Raw genomic sequence first — 14,330 nt, forward strand, 5'->3', positions numbered from 1 at the left:
CCTCGAGAAATTGTTACGGGAGAGAATCCTCTCGATTGGGATTCACCAGAAAGAACCTGTTGTATGCTTGCTTTCCCTTTTCCTTCAACAGCTGTAGAAATAGGCATGCAGTAGAAGTTGGAGGATCCGCCTCTGCCTTGAACAGAATTCAAGGCAAAGAACTTAATGCTTCTGGGTTGCACTTCATACTTCAGTTTTTATGTCGTAATGACTAATAGCAGTTCAAGAGAATACTTTCCAGATAAAAAAAAAATGGCTATAGTAGTAATCTACGTGAAACACTTTCTAGGGATCTTCAAGAGGAAAAATGTAAAACTATAATGCTGTATTAGATATAAATTAGTATAAAGGGAAAAGTAAATGCTCACATTATAATAGACTGGGCACCTGTAACTGAGGTTGCCTGTTGCTTTCTATTGTAAGACTGCTTTGTTTGCTTCTGACTTTCCCAAAATTTAAAGGCTTGAGCTGAAATTTTCCAGACAGGTTATCGTCCTCAGACTGCTTGGTTTGGGCTGGTGAAACGAATCAGTCGGAGTACTTCTGAGCATGAATTTAGGGAAGAAGGCTGTCTCTGCTGTCCCAGCAGTGAGGTGTGGGTCTCTGAGGGAAGATGTGGTGGCTGGTGGTTGACCATAGCTGGAGCTGTGCCAGGACAGCTATTTGCGGTGCTGCGCTCTAAACCAGCTTGCTGAAGTCGTGTGGATTTAGACTAACCCTCCAAGTGGAAACAGGAAGGGGAATACTGTTCATGCAAATAATTTCAGTCAGACAGTTTGGTTGTAGCCCTGCGAGAAGCTGCGCAGCACGAAGCAGCCATCCTCAGGCTGTGAACAAGAGTGGCCATCCGGGGTGGAAATCTCTTCGGCAAGCTCTGCTGCTGAAGCCGGTCTTCCACCTAGCAGGGATGCCATATTATGTTTTACTCGGAAACATCTTGTTTAAGAAAACAAGCTGTGTTTCAATGATGATGTCTTGACAGGTTGAATCTCACTGTCAGCACTTTGGGAGCACAGATGTGCATGTGTTCTGCAGCCTGAGTCTGCCCAGATGTACGTGAACACAGGGCTGGCGTTTGTTTGGGGAAAATACCTCTCCAGGGGTCCCGAGTCCTGTCTGCGTTTAAAAAGCTGCAGGAGGTGGCAGTAGGAATTTATAAGAAAAATAACAAGAAAAAAAAAAACTACTTAGAAACAAGGAGCCTCTATAAATGACCCAGTGTGGGACCAGTATTATAAAAGGGGTTGTTTAATGTGTCAGCAAGAAAGTAGCTGGATTTAGGAGTGAATTGAGAGAGAAGGTTATCATGAGCGATGTGAAGAATAACCGGAAAAATAACTTTCCCTACCATATTGCATGACAGCCTTTGGATGGCATTTTTTTTGAAAGCTGACTTAAAAAAAAAAAAAAAAAATAATAATTCCCTTTGGCTAGAGTTGATGTATGGTGCTGGTTGTTGACTCTGGGGTGAGGGGAAGGCTTCCATGCAGATATTTGGGATGCATCTGATAAGTTATACTTTCCTAACTCTCTTCCTCGTACACAATTTGTCAACATTGTGCTGTAGGCTTTTTGCAGGACTGCTGGTTGCCAATGGGGCTAGACCTGCAGAAATCAGAAATTCCCGGATTTCTGTTGTTTAAAGGATGAAGTGGCTAGGTTAATAGAATTATTTCACTTTAAGCCATCATGCTGAGTATAGAAATACGCATTGTTTATGAGTTAGGCCAAGAAGTAATAATAAAAAAAAAAAGTTGCTGTAAAGTTAGCCAGTAACCTGCATGATCACTCCCAATAAATAACAACAACATATGCTATCATATAAAAGTGGAAATGGATCTGGAATGGCTGGTTATAGCAGACTTCTGTCCATCTGTCACACAGGCTAATAAGTAACTTCTTTGTTCTTGTGTTTAATAAGGGTGGCCCCATCAAAATGTCAATAAATATTGTGAGGAGTATAGAGGACCCATGTGGTTTGGGATGGATCAGAGCCAGTGGCGTGTCTCCATCTTCTGTATTTGTAGCAAACAGAAAGGCGATGCTGAAGTAGAAGCAGAATGTTCTGAAATGTCTGTCTCCAGCTTTTGGGAACTTACTTAATGTAGTTTCATGTACGTTAAGGTGATGGCTTTTAGATGTAGGTGAAGAGCAGAGCTGACTACCCCTGCCTTGCACTGCCTTGCTGGGACTGGGAAGTGCCTATCCAGCCTGCAGCTCGTGTCTGAAGCGGCCACCACTGTAAAGGTGACTGTTTCGGATTTGTACAGCTCAACCTTTTATTTTTGATCATATTTAACCAGGTGCTGGTTACTTCAAATCCATTTTTTTAATGCTAGTAAATTGCTCTTAATTCTAAGAACTAAAACTGTCTGCTATAATGCAGCATATGCAGCCTATGGTAATTTCTTAACCGTATGATATCTCATCTTCATTTCCATTTGAAATTTTAGCATCTACTATGCATTGTTTTTTTGGTTGTTTGTTTTATTCTGCTGCCTTCTTGTAGCTTTTTTTAATTTGAGAGTGTCTGAAGCACCAGACTTCTTGTTCACACGCTGCTTGCTATGATGAGCTGCGCAAGACAACATCTGTGTAGTGCAGACAGAGTGCCCGAAAGAATGCGGGGTGTGTCTGTCTCCCTGCTTATCTTGGCTTGCTTCTCTTCTCCTGACTCCTCTTAAGATCTGTCTTTCTAGTCTGCAGTCTGTGCTAGCAACTTGGTGAAACTGGAGTCAGTCTCTGGGATACTCCACAGAGACCTGTCAGTGGCTGGGCAAGAAAGAGCCAGCCAGGTCCGTCCTGCTGCTGGTGAAACGTGAGGTGAGGTGGGAACATCTGGACACAGAGAGAGTGGCACTCTTGTATATGGTAAAGGACAAAAAAGGAGGAGTGAGCGGATGAATAATAAACAGAGCAGAGCGGGGAATGTCTGAGAGCATTTTTAAGGTCTGAGGTAGATGTGGGAGAAACTCTTGGATAAACCAAAAGCAGAACACAGGAGCAGCAAATTGTGACTGAAGGAAGTCTAGGGACACTTCTTAAAAAACGTCCAGAAATGGTGGCGGTGAGTTCTGTTCGTTTTAGTTGCTTTTAATTCTTATTTTCCAAGTCAGGTTACTTGGACTAGGTTGCAGCTGAATTTCACCTATAGTTTCCTCATCCACATCCAGCCCAGGCCTGAAAACTCTTACAGAAGACGTCTTGTGGGCTTTGAGGCGGACTCACAAATGCATGGAGGTATGGTGCTCCTGACTTCTGGCTGCTTGGTGCTGGGGTGGATGTCATACACACATCGTGGTTTGCCAGAGCATTTAGGTCCTTTGGTAATGAAAAGGGACAACTTAATAGGAAAATAGGATTCACAGACATCAATATTATGTCTCTGAGGTGGCAAAATCCAAACAAAAACCAAGCCAGCCCACAAACCCAACACCTAGAGAGGGGTGTTTTCATTTCCTCCAACAAACATTTAATGCCGAATGCAGAAGTCCTGGAGAGAAGGACCACACTGAGGGAGTCTTCTTCAGTGGTGGGTGTCCTTGGCAGGCTGCCCCTGCTTGTGGCCTTTTTTTCCCCTGAGATCGAATGGTTCTGGTCATTAGTGCAAACGTGATGGGTTAATATTCTTTGAAGCTAAAAATGAACAGCCGTGGTAGGAGAGCAGTTGTCTCTCCCCTGTGTCGCGCTGTAGACAGACTAATCCTTCTCTTGCCAGTCTCTGATGCAACTTAATTAATTTTAGTGGAATTACTCCTGATCTATAATTAAGTGAGAAGGAAATTGAACTGGACAATGTGAGAAGCTTCCTATGTTGTTGCTTATCATTATGAAGAGAAATGGAGGAGTTCACATTTCATTACTGCCAGTCTGTCACCTTGAACACGAAATCCTCCTAACTAAGCACCGCTTCAGAAAGAAGTTACTAAATGTGGAGTATAAGTTCAAGTTCATCTTATTCTTCAGCCAGCCATGTAAGAATGGTTTTAAATTCAGGCGGGCACCTAAAACTGAGTAGCAAGTCATAGACTTTTCTTGATTTTTTTTTTTTTTTTTCCATTTTAAGACATGCTGTGCTAACATCCCCCAGTACTACCACACAGAACCTGCAGGGAGGTCCTACTGAAGCCCTGGCTTTTGACGCACTCTGTCTGCTTGCACAGCTCTGCCTTCTGGCTTTGCGATTTGCTTTATCATATGGTCTGTTCCTGTTTTACCTGGGGCTGGGAGCTGTTCTGGATAAGATTTTTCTTTCCAACAAATTTTCAGCAGGTCCTGTGCTACCTATTGCAGCACAGAAAGTAGCAGTGTGAGAACTTTCATACCAGCATAGTGGGGGATGGCTATAGTAACCGGAGGAAATAGCAACTATTTTTGGTGCCCCGTCTTGGGTATTTTGTACAAAACCACTTAAACTTTGCAGGAGCAATACAACTCTTGAAATAGAAACCCATCGTTCACATCTGAAGTTAAATATGCAGAAGTTGCTGGAAGGAATTGCAGATTATTTACCATTTGTCAGAGCTCTCAAGGGAACAACTTTGTTGTCATCAAGAGTGTGCCAAAGGTAGTATTTCTGTGATTCCTCATTCTTCATGGAAACTCCCTGTGTTATGTTATTACTGTTCTTAGGCATCTGAATTACTTTGCCAAGTTCTAATTTAAATACATATTTGTCGTCTTTTTTTGATAGCCATTTCTTTGTTACTGAATCAAAGTAAGTTTTAGTGCTTCTTCTGCCCTCACTTGAGAAATGTAATGAAAATGTTTGTCGTCTCTGCGAGGAAGGAAAGTGTATTTGGCCTAGGATTAAATAAAAAGTTAACTTTGCATATATAGTAGTATGAGCTATAGCCTGCAGAAGATTAAATATGGTTGACTGAGTCGAACGTGTGTATCCCAGAGTAGTTGCTTTGCTGTGTGTGTATGTTCGGGAATCATTTGGCCTCTTTTGTGTTCTTAACTTCTGGGATAATCAAGTTGCAGCCTTACTTGTATTTCTCTTTAAGATATTAGAAACACAAGTTATTAAGTATCTGTTGTTTTTAATTTTCAAGTTAGTTTCTGTTGGAATTGAGTTAGGTTACTTTACTATGCCATGGCTTCTCAAATTCACCCGCTCTCACTAGCCTCTCTTTGTGTTTCACATAGCAGCACTTTCATTATCAAATAAAGTATCCAGTGTTGATACATATGGCTTCCTCTTTGCATTTTTTGACTATTTGGTATGCTAAGTTAAAATGCATGATTTAGTAAAAATGCAATCATGAGTCTCTAATTGCATGGGTAAGAAATATTTTTGTAATTAATATGCTAAATATTTCAGTAATTTGATTTTTGTCTTAAAATAAATCAATTGCTGTGTGAAAGAAAACAATTTTCAATTCTTTTTTATTATTCTTTTTAAAAGAATTTAAACTTTTTAATAAAAATAAACTCAAGCTCTAAACTGACCCTTGGCTTTGGCCCTATATTTATGTGGCTGCAATTATTTAATTACAGCAGCTGCAATTTAAAATGTTCTTTCTCATTTTGCAGTGTGGCAGGATGAGCTATCTGTTCTGAGAATTATTTGGGCAATTCAGAATCTTCAATGATATTTATAGCCTTCAAAATCTGAAAGTTAGGACACAAAATGTATTCCCCTTTTGCTATAGCCAGTCCTATTTATATATAAAGGAATTCAGCTGATATAGTAGCATATGCCAAATCTGATGTTAATGCTGTAGGGGAAAATAACAAATAGAACATCTTTGCTTTCAGGTCAATTGATGTCTGTCTGTGACTTGAAAATCTTTTTTAAAACCCTCTCATTAAAGGTCATTTATTTTAAATGCTATTATTTAAAAATAATTTATTGGTTTTATTTTTTTTATTTAAGGATGCTGTTGAACCATTTGCTACTCTGAGGTGATCTTTTTGCACAAGTTGATAATAATTGATATACAAAGAAGGCTACGGGTAGAAACTTTAGACCCAGAGAGAGTAAATAATTAACCTGCAGGTTACATCTCCCATCAATCAATTTCTGGAACAGCAAAAATAGTTTAAAAATTCCTTGAAATTGAGGCAGAAAGGTAAACTGGAAAGGGCGCATCCAAGTTGGATGTGAGAACTAGCAAAAGGGACAGATTGCTTGGAGAGGATCAGTTTGAAGCAGTTCAGGTACTCCAACTTCTGGTGAATATGGAATCCCTTACAACATCCGAGAGGTGAAAATATGAATCTGGTTAAAAAGTAATAGCAATCTTACGGAGAGTGCAGTTATTTGGAAATCAGTATACGTCCTTACCGAAAAGCTGTGCCTTCCTTTTGATTTGAATGAAAACATTCCTGTCAGAATGATTTTTTTAAAAAAAGAGGTTATGTTTAACAGTTCACTAGGTGCAAATTTAAAATGTGTTTTCTGGTAATAAAATGGATTTTCTGTACTGTTTATATGCTGTCGCAGAACTCTCTTCCCATATATTTTGTAGATGTTATCAAATGCTTGAGATTGATGTGTTTGTGAAGTGGGGAGGCTGCGATACAGAGAAACAAACTTGCGATGAAACATCTGCATGTGGTGGTTACAATTTCGTTTCAGCTTGGTAGGGTTTGAGAAGCATGTGTGTTATGTCTAGCGACATGGAAGAACAAACAAATTTCCAGTTTTCCTCAAGGCAGATCCTCAGCTGATGTAAACTATCGCAAAGCAAATGATGTTAATAGAGATTTGATTATGTTTTTCTAACCAGTGGAGAATCTGTCCTTCTGTCGTTCATTTCCCAGAGACGCTGCTGTGGTGTCTGTTGGACCTGAGCCATTTTTTATTAAGGAATTCTTGGTGTATAGGAGCTGGTGAATGAGCTCCATGTGAGCACATCCCTTCCCTGAAATATCGATTCTCATTTTACTTTTAAACTTTTTACAGAAATGTAGCTTTTCTTCCTGTTCCTTTTCCCTTAGCTCCATCAGCATCTTTTGATGTCACCCTTTGGCAGACTTAGTCCTCAAGTTCCGTAAGAGGAGAGAGAGGACAACTACTGCTAAGTCTTTTTTAGAAGAGAAATTAGAAACAAAAAACTGATTTGGCAAATTTAGAAAAAAAAAAGGGGGGGGGGACATTTTGCATGTTACAAAAACATTAGATGCCATGTGTAAATGAAGCACTATTTTTTTTTTTTTTTAGGGTGCATATGTTGTCATTTATATTTTGGTTTATTTTTTTCAAGTTTTTACATCTGGGGTAATTTGAAACAGCTTCTACATGGTCAAAATAGTTTAGACTGCAATATAAGGCACTGCAGATTAGCACTAGCTAGAGATGCAGTTGGAAGTTAATCTAGATGACCTTATTTTTGTCATGGTTTTTGGACTGTAAATGGCTAATTCTGTATTCTATCCAATGACATTTACTGTTAGCTTATTCTTAAGAAATTATGAAATACTCATTTTGATATGTTCTTTTAAACAGAGTTAAAGGCAAGAGGCAGAAGGAGTAGAGAGAAGTATTATATTAGAGTAATTCCCAATAAACAATCGATTTAGAACAAAACCATCCTTAATGATGTGTCCTTTGAAGATGACCTGTGATTGCAACCCACAGTTTTGCTGTCATTTAAGCTAGAGGGGACATGTGTTACTGTCTTGCTCAATTGATGAGATTGGATGGATGATTGAATGATGAGACTGCAAGCCAGGTCTTTAGCTTGTCAACTCATGCCTAATTCACGATGACAGTGTGCATGCAAGGCAAGCGTCTGTATTCGGTCATATTTAAGCTTCTAGTTACAGTCTTCTCTCTGTTAATGCTGTAGGTGCTCCAGAACAGACCAGAAAAGAAAAAGAAGGCCATGGACAGAAAGAGGGGGCAATTTTTATGTACTTTGGTTGCTGTTTTTTTTTTTTTCTCTGGTTCTTTTAATGTTTCCATATAGAAATAAGTACTAAGGAAGCGTTATCCATGGGCAAAAATACAACTGTCTGGGAAAACAGTCTATGTTTTTATGAAATACATTTTTTGTTAACTGCTTTTTTTTTTTTTTGCAGTTTCCAAAATTGCTTGATTCTGTTCTCTGCTTTTCGTTGTGATTTTCACACGTTTTCTTCTGTTCTTGCCCCTTCTCCCTTGCTTGGCTCTCGATTGTGCAGGTGTTTTCATTACTGGGAACCATGCTGATACCACTAATAAAGTGACATAATGGGTCCTAACTATTTTTGGAACTGACCAAATCACAAGTAGTTGCACATCCTAAAGCTGCTGAAATATTTCTGATATTTTATGTTGATTTTAAAAATGTTGCCTTATTCTATGGTAATGATTTTAACCCTACTGCTTAGCAAAAGCCCAATGACATGGAAGAGGAAAGTAGCTCTCTGCACGTCAGAAAAAGCAAATGTCAAAATGCTGGGACGAGAAGAGAGATTAGTGCTGAAGTGCTACCGGTAGGTTAGAACAGTTCAGATGGAATTTTGGTCTTCTAGAAGTTGGTATCATTTTCAGATAGATGATTGAGAGTTTTGTAAGATGCCAACAAATTCACAGGCACAGCTACCAGTGGATCGTTTTTTTTCCCTCCATGTTTTAAGTGGTTTCATAGATGAAGTTGTTTATGAAAGATGCTCTAAGTTCTTTTCAGAAGTTCCCGTGAGTTTCACAACAAGAACCACTTTGGATAATATATTCCACGTACATAAATTTACTGATTTTTACCCATGTTTTGCTTCTCCGTGTCCCCAGTGATTGTCATACCCCCCTCAGTGTCACAGGTGTGACAATGAGCGTTGTGCTGGTTCACTTGCTGTTGCTCAGCCAAACGTAGTTTCTCCAGGCAGCCAGTGGGAGTTTCATTTCCTGTGACAGGGTTTGCTGAGTGGTCTTTTAATGCCATCAAACAAGTCAGAAATGTAGGCGAGTACTTGGAAACCTTGTAAATCATGTGACGTTAACTGATTTTGAGTCCTAACAAGTCTAACAAATATCACTGATGTACAGGCTCTGTCACCGTCTCAGAGGATTGATCTATTCACGCATGCATGAAATGCCAAGTGCTCTGCTCATCCAGTGGAGGGCTTGGACCCTTTTGGTTTTTGTGCTGCTTTAATTCATTAGCCTGTTTCCATCGTCTTATTTTGCAGGATGTCTTATGTAAATGATGTATATTACTGGTTCTTTAGATTACTTAAGTTCATTGTAGTTGAGTGAGTAAACATTGCGCAGAAAATTTCAGAGGTCACATAAGCTGCAGGACTTTCAGACGTGGAGAAGCACTGTGACACGGTTGACCAAGTTGTTCCATCCTGCTGTGCTCTGTACGCTTCTTTTCAAGCCTTAATGCACCTACAATTGGGAAGATTGGGCATGTAATCTACATTTCTTTTAATTTACTCTTTCAGTAGACTGTGTATTTTTTCTTACCTCTCACAGAAGAGGGCCTGGCTCTGGACTTAGCTGTAAGTACGTGTGCCTTTTTTCCCTGCAGGGGGGAAGTAGCAACAGGGATTCAGTGCGTGGTCTCCACTAAGTCACATATTGTCACATTCTGTAGATGTATGTTTGGCCCTACAGATATATTGATTGGCATAATCAAAACTATTGTTTGGCACAGAGGTTTTTAAGAAGCATTAATATACTTGTAATATTTTTAAGGAATGCATGGGGTCAAATTAGGATTCAGACTATCAAAACTGTAGAAATGTGGAAACGACGAATTGCATTCAGGGGGTTTGACAACAGATTAATGGAAGGTATCTGTCGTGAGACATTGGTGTGACTGCCTTGTAGGAAATGGGCTTAGGGAGCAGACTAGTAGGCAGAGTTCTGTCCTTTGCAAGTGTAGAATATATGCAATGTGTGGTATCAAACCAATAATTTATATAGTATATTGAGTGTAATACACTGTAATGAGAGTATATATGTGATACCAAGATACAGTTGTATTACAAATTTGCATGCGGTGCGTATGAGAAAAATCTAGTTACTGCAGACATTTTGACATGTATATATTTATTTTCCACAATTTCCTTAAAAAAAAAAAATGTTTTTTACTTCCTTTATTTTGACTTTGTCTTATATTTTCTTGGAACTGTATACTGTAACTGTACCCTTGTGATTTTTTTTTTTCCCAGAGTTTCTGTCACAGGATGCATTGTGTATCTCCTGAGGTGATTTTGTTTCTTTTGGGGAAAGTTGGGTGTTGTTCGTAGAGGGTGTTCAAAGCACAGGTTCCTATGCACCTACAAAGAGAAATCTTACAAGAGAAACTCCTTAGATCACAGAGTGTAATTCCTATCAGGGCTGTGCCTGATACGTAGGGTTGAGGCCCTTGTTTCTGAAAGCAGGTTGCGTCATTATTGGCTGACTTAAAACCTAAACTGGTAACAGGATCATAAACTCTGTGGAGAAGGGATTCAGTATACGTCTGTGTCAGAATCCTTTAATTTACAATCTTCATGCTTACTTAAACAAGGGTGAAATAATTGGCTGTTGGAAAATTACTGGTGAGTTGATATCTTTGTTTTCGGTGCCTGTGTCAATCATTAGAAGACTCTGGAGAGTCACTTCTTGCTTTATCATCACTGTAAGTGAGCATATTATACACAGTATACTTGGGAGACTTAGGAAGGTTGAAAAATTTATCTAGTACATCTAGTGTATTGGTGTATTTGTGGAGCAAGTGTATTTTTCACAATCTGTCTGTGCATTTCTACAAATGTCCCTTCTGCTTGTATAACACTGGGCCAAAAAAGGCTTCTCAGAAACTCAGTATCTTTAACATACCTCCCAGAACTTGCTATTAGTTCCCATAATTTTCAGGCATAGAAACCAAACTGCCCCTTCTGCAAGCTGTTATCAGCTTTTTGAAAACAATTTGCTTATAGAATTTTATATTATTTGAAAAAAGCCTATGCTTAATTAATATGGCATCAGCACTGCAAAAAAAAAAAAATGTTGCTTCCTTTGAGCTTGTCCAGCTTGTTTGGTTTCTAGAAGTTCATATCCAGTGCTTTGGTACGGTGTTAGAAATAACAGAAGGGCAGAACTTCGTGGTAAGAAGCTGTTACAGTCCCTTTTACTTGACAGATTATTATTATTATTATTATTATTATGCTCACTGAAGTTTTCTTCTGCCTGTTAACCTCAGATCTAGTGCTGCAGCTGTGGTTAGGTGGGCCATCAGGGTAGGGTACAAGGATTTCTTCCCCTTTTCTTTACAGAGGCTGAGTAGGGCATTGTAGGACTTTGGCTGGATCTTATTCAGTCACGACAAGTTACTTGTATCCTGTGGGTCTCCTAACACAGCATATACTCTTGTTCGTCTGTCCATCTCTTCCTTAGTCTGTCGTGCTTCCTTGCACGATTCATTTTCTAGATCAACAAATAAGTGCTGTATCTTTTTATTCTTCAAATACCTTTTTTTGTTCTTGTTTCATGGATGGGCTTAGCACTGGTTTCAACAAATGCATTGAAACATCATGTTGGAACCTCCCCACTTGACAACTCGCTTGCTCTTCTCAAAACACTGACTCCTAATGTTCCCTTTCAGAAATCCTGCCATGTTTGCTGCAGTTACGGAATCTGAGTTCTTAGTAACTCAAGTGTATAGGACTTTTAAAGTAAGTGTATATATTTGCTTTACATTTATTATTTTTTTCCCCCTGCAACTTCTGCAACTGGAGGGTTTCTTTTTTTCTCAAGGCTTGCCGTAAGTGCTCTGTGGCATGCCCTCTTGGGTTTCTCCTTAGCTTCCTACATCTACTTCTCGTGCCCCTCTGCTGGGGTGTTTTGTGGGCAGCTCTGATTGGCACAACTACTGTTATGTTCCCTGTGTACCGTAGTGAAAAGCTGGAAAATGCCGATTTTAGGGCTACCTATGGAGCTTGTGTACTTCAGTTTCCTACACATGATGAATGAGGCTTGAAGTTTTAGTGTGGAGAAGAGGAGGCTCAGTGGAGACCTTATTGCTCTCTGCAACTACCTGAAAGGAAGCTGTGGGGAGCGGGGGGTCGGCCTCTTCTCACAGGTAACTAGTGATAGGAATAGAGGGAATGGCCTCAAGTTGTGCCAGGGGAGGTTCAGGTTGGAAATGAGGAGACATTTCTTCTCAGAAAGAGCAGTCAGGCATTGGAACAGGTTGCCCAGGGAGGTGGTGGATCACTGTCCCTGGGGGTAGTTCAAGGAAAGGTTGGACATGGTGCTTGGGGACATGGTTTAGTGGGTGACATTGGTGGTAGGGGGGTGGTTGGACCGGGTGATCTTGTAGGTCTCTTCCAACCTTAATGATTCTGTGAATTCAAGGTCAGAGCCAGGCCTCTTCTGCATGAGTGGAAAGCTGCTGAAAGCAGAAGAGCGTGCTCTGGGCACCTTGCCCCTTGGAGCTGCCCTGATGACTATCACCAAGTCTGGGGTGGGATCCTGAACAGGGGCACCCTCTTGGTCGGTTTTCACGACTTGATCACTGGCGATGGTGATGTACTGGCCTGTCATACAAACATATCTGTCACTTGTGTTTGGAAAAAGTCAGGCTGGGTGCACGGATGAGGGCTTGCTGTTCTGGTCCTAATCATGCAGTGATCCTGTGCAACTGCTTTATTACCTTCCGTGCAATCCAGGACTGACAGTTGTGCTTCCCAGGGATGGTGAACGTTGGATTATGTGGAAATATTAGTCCTAGTGATTAGAGGAGGGTGCAGAGACCTTGGAGCCCTAGGTGTGAGTGGCAGTTCCTGTAAGAGAGGCAAGTTACTTTGTGGAGGAAGGTTTTTCTTCCACAGTTTGAGTTTTTCCGTAGCATATGGGTAGGTAGGAAGAGTTTGCCAAATGTGTGATAGTTACATAAAACATGCAACATCTGACAGATACGGAAAGGACTGTAATAAATGATTTCTTTGCACTCCTGCTCCAGAAAAGCTAAACAAAATGTTAATACAAAGTCCATCAGTTCCTCTCTCCCATTTCTGGGGTCCTTTGTGTTCGTGTGGAAACTCTGTAAGCATGGGCTAACATTGGCCAGATCAGCTTGAGAGCTATTTACTAGGAAAATGTTAGGTACTATGCTATTTCGAATAACAGCCTTTATTTATTTATTTGCTATTGCTATTAATACTTGTGGGAGATTTATTTCCCATATCTCATCTCCATTTCCAGTTCTACATCTACTATAACCCAGAGACACTAGATGCTGCTTGCAGTAGTCATTTTTTTTTGTCTCCTTTCTCCCATTTCTGTCTTTCCTATTTTTAAAGCTTATTAGTTTTCTGAAGGATCAAGTGAAGTTTAAAAAAAAAAAAAGTAGAGTTGTATTTAGGAACTGGGGATTATTTTGTTTTACTGGAAATATTTAGCCAAGTTGGTGGTTTGGAAATGTTTTCATGAGAACTGCTTGAGCTAAAAGTTACCGAGACAAAATTCCAGAAAAATAACTGTGAACTCCAGTTTATAACAAGGTCATTTCTGGCAGTCTTCAGTTTAAAAACTTTCCGTAGCTGCAAGAAAGGAAGAGTTACAGATCAATGCGATCTGGAGTTTTTGGCAAGTTAAAACAATTTAAAAAAAAATATTAACATTTGGATTTAACCCTCCCTCCGCCTCCTGCTGTGACTAGCTCATTTCCATTCAACTTTTTCTCTGTATCCTTAATAAGAATGACACTGAGGAACAGAGGATGGGAAGAGAGACTTTTTTTTTTTCTGTTTAAAATTGGTTCCGCAGGATGGAAATTTGGCATCACATGCGGAAACTAGCAAATCTGTTTACAGAACTCTGCCTCTCCATCCAATGAAACCAACAAGAAAGCTCAAATAAAGAGAGATTTTAGTGATGAAGTCACATTTTGTTGAAATTTTTCTGTTGATTTCTTGGTCTTTTTAGCTTGTTCAAAAACTGGTTGGTTGGTATTGAGACGCAATGTAAATAGAGGGTGCCAGTACTTTTGTCCTGGGGTTTTCAGAGCTTCAGGCCACTGTTCACGTGAACGAGCCATGTACAAAGAGCGTGAAAGTGATGGTATCAAAGACACTGAGGGTCTTACAGGTAGGGCTAACATAAATATTAGGAGGGTATTTTTATGAGAGGAGTCCTTGCAGGTTTCAAATGTAAGTGTAAGGGTTGGGATTATGCATGCTATTAATGCAGAAACACACAGGAGTAAGGGACATCGGTTTCCCATCTCTAACTTCTATGAATTCTAGAATCTAAATTCTATAAAAGCCAGATCTTTTCGAAGTTCAGGTGGGAATACCCTGAACACCCCAGGGAATACCCCTGAATAGCCCTCTGTGGTATGCTAGCACTAAACAGGTAGGATGGGAGGTTGGAAGGACACAGTTCCCTGTGTAGCTAACTTAAT

General features: G+C 39.9%; 1 protein-coding gene across 5 annotated transcripts in view; it reads left to right on the forward strand.

Moving 5' to 3' along the window:
• The window catches only part of LDLRAD4 (low density lipoprotein receptor class A domain containing 4), a 291,353-nt gene that overhangs the window by 20,920 nt on the left and 256,103 nt on the right, over window positions 1–14,330 (forward strand). Inside the window, exon 1 of one of the 5 annotated variants that reach the window (XM_083827163.1) lies at window positions 11,532–11,598. The exons of the other annotated variants lie outside the window; for them this stretch is intronic. The gene's annotated coding sequence lies outside the window, so the exon portion shown is untranslated. Of the gene's footprint in view, window positions 1–11,531; window positions 11,599–14,330 lie in introns of those variants that run through there. 5 annotated transcript variants of the gene reach the window in all.

This window comes from Anser anser (assembly GCF_964211835.1).
Source record: "Anser anser genome assembly, chromosome: 2".
In the NCBI taxonomy this organism is placed as follows: Eukaryota; Metazoa; Chordata; class Aves; order Anseriformes; family Anatidae; genus Anser; species Anser anser.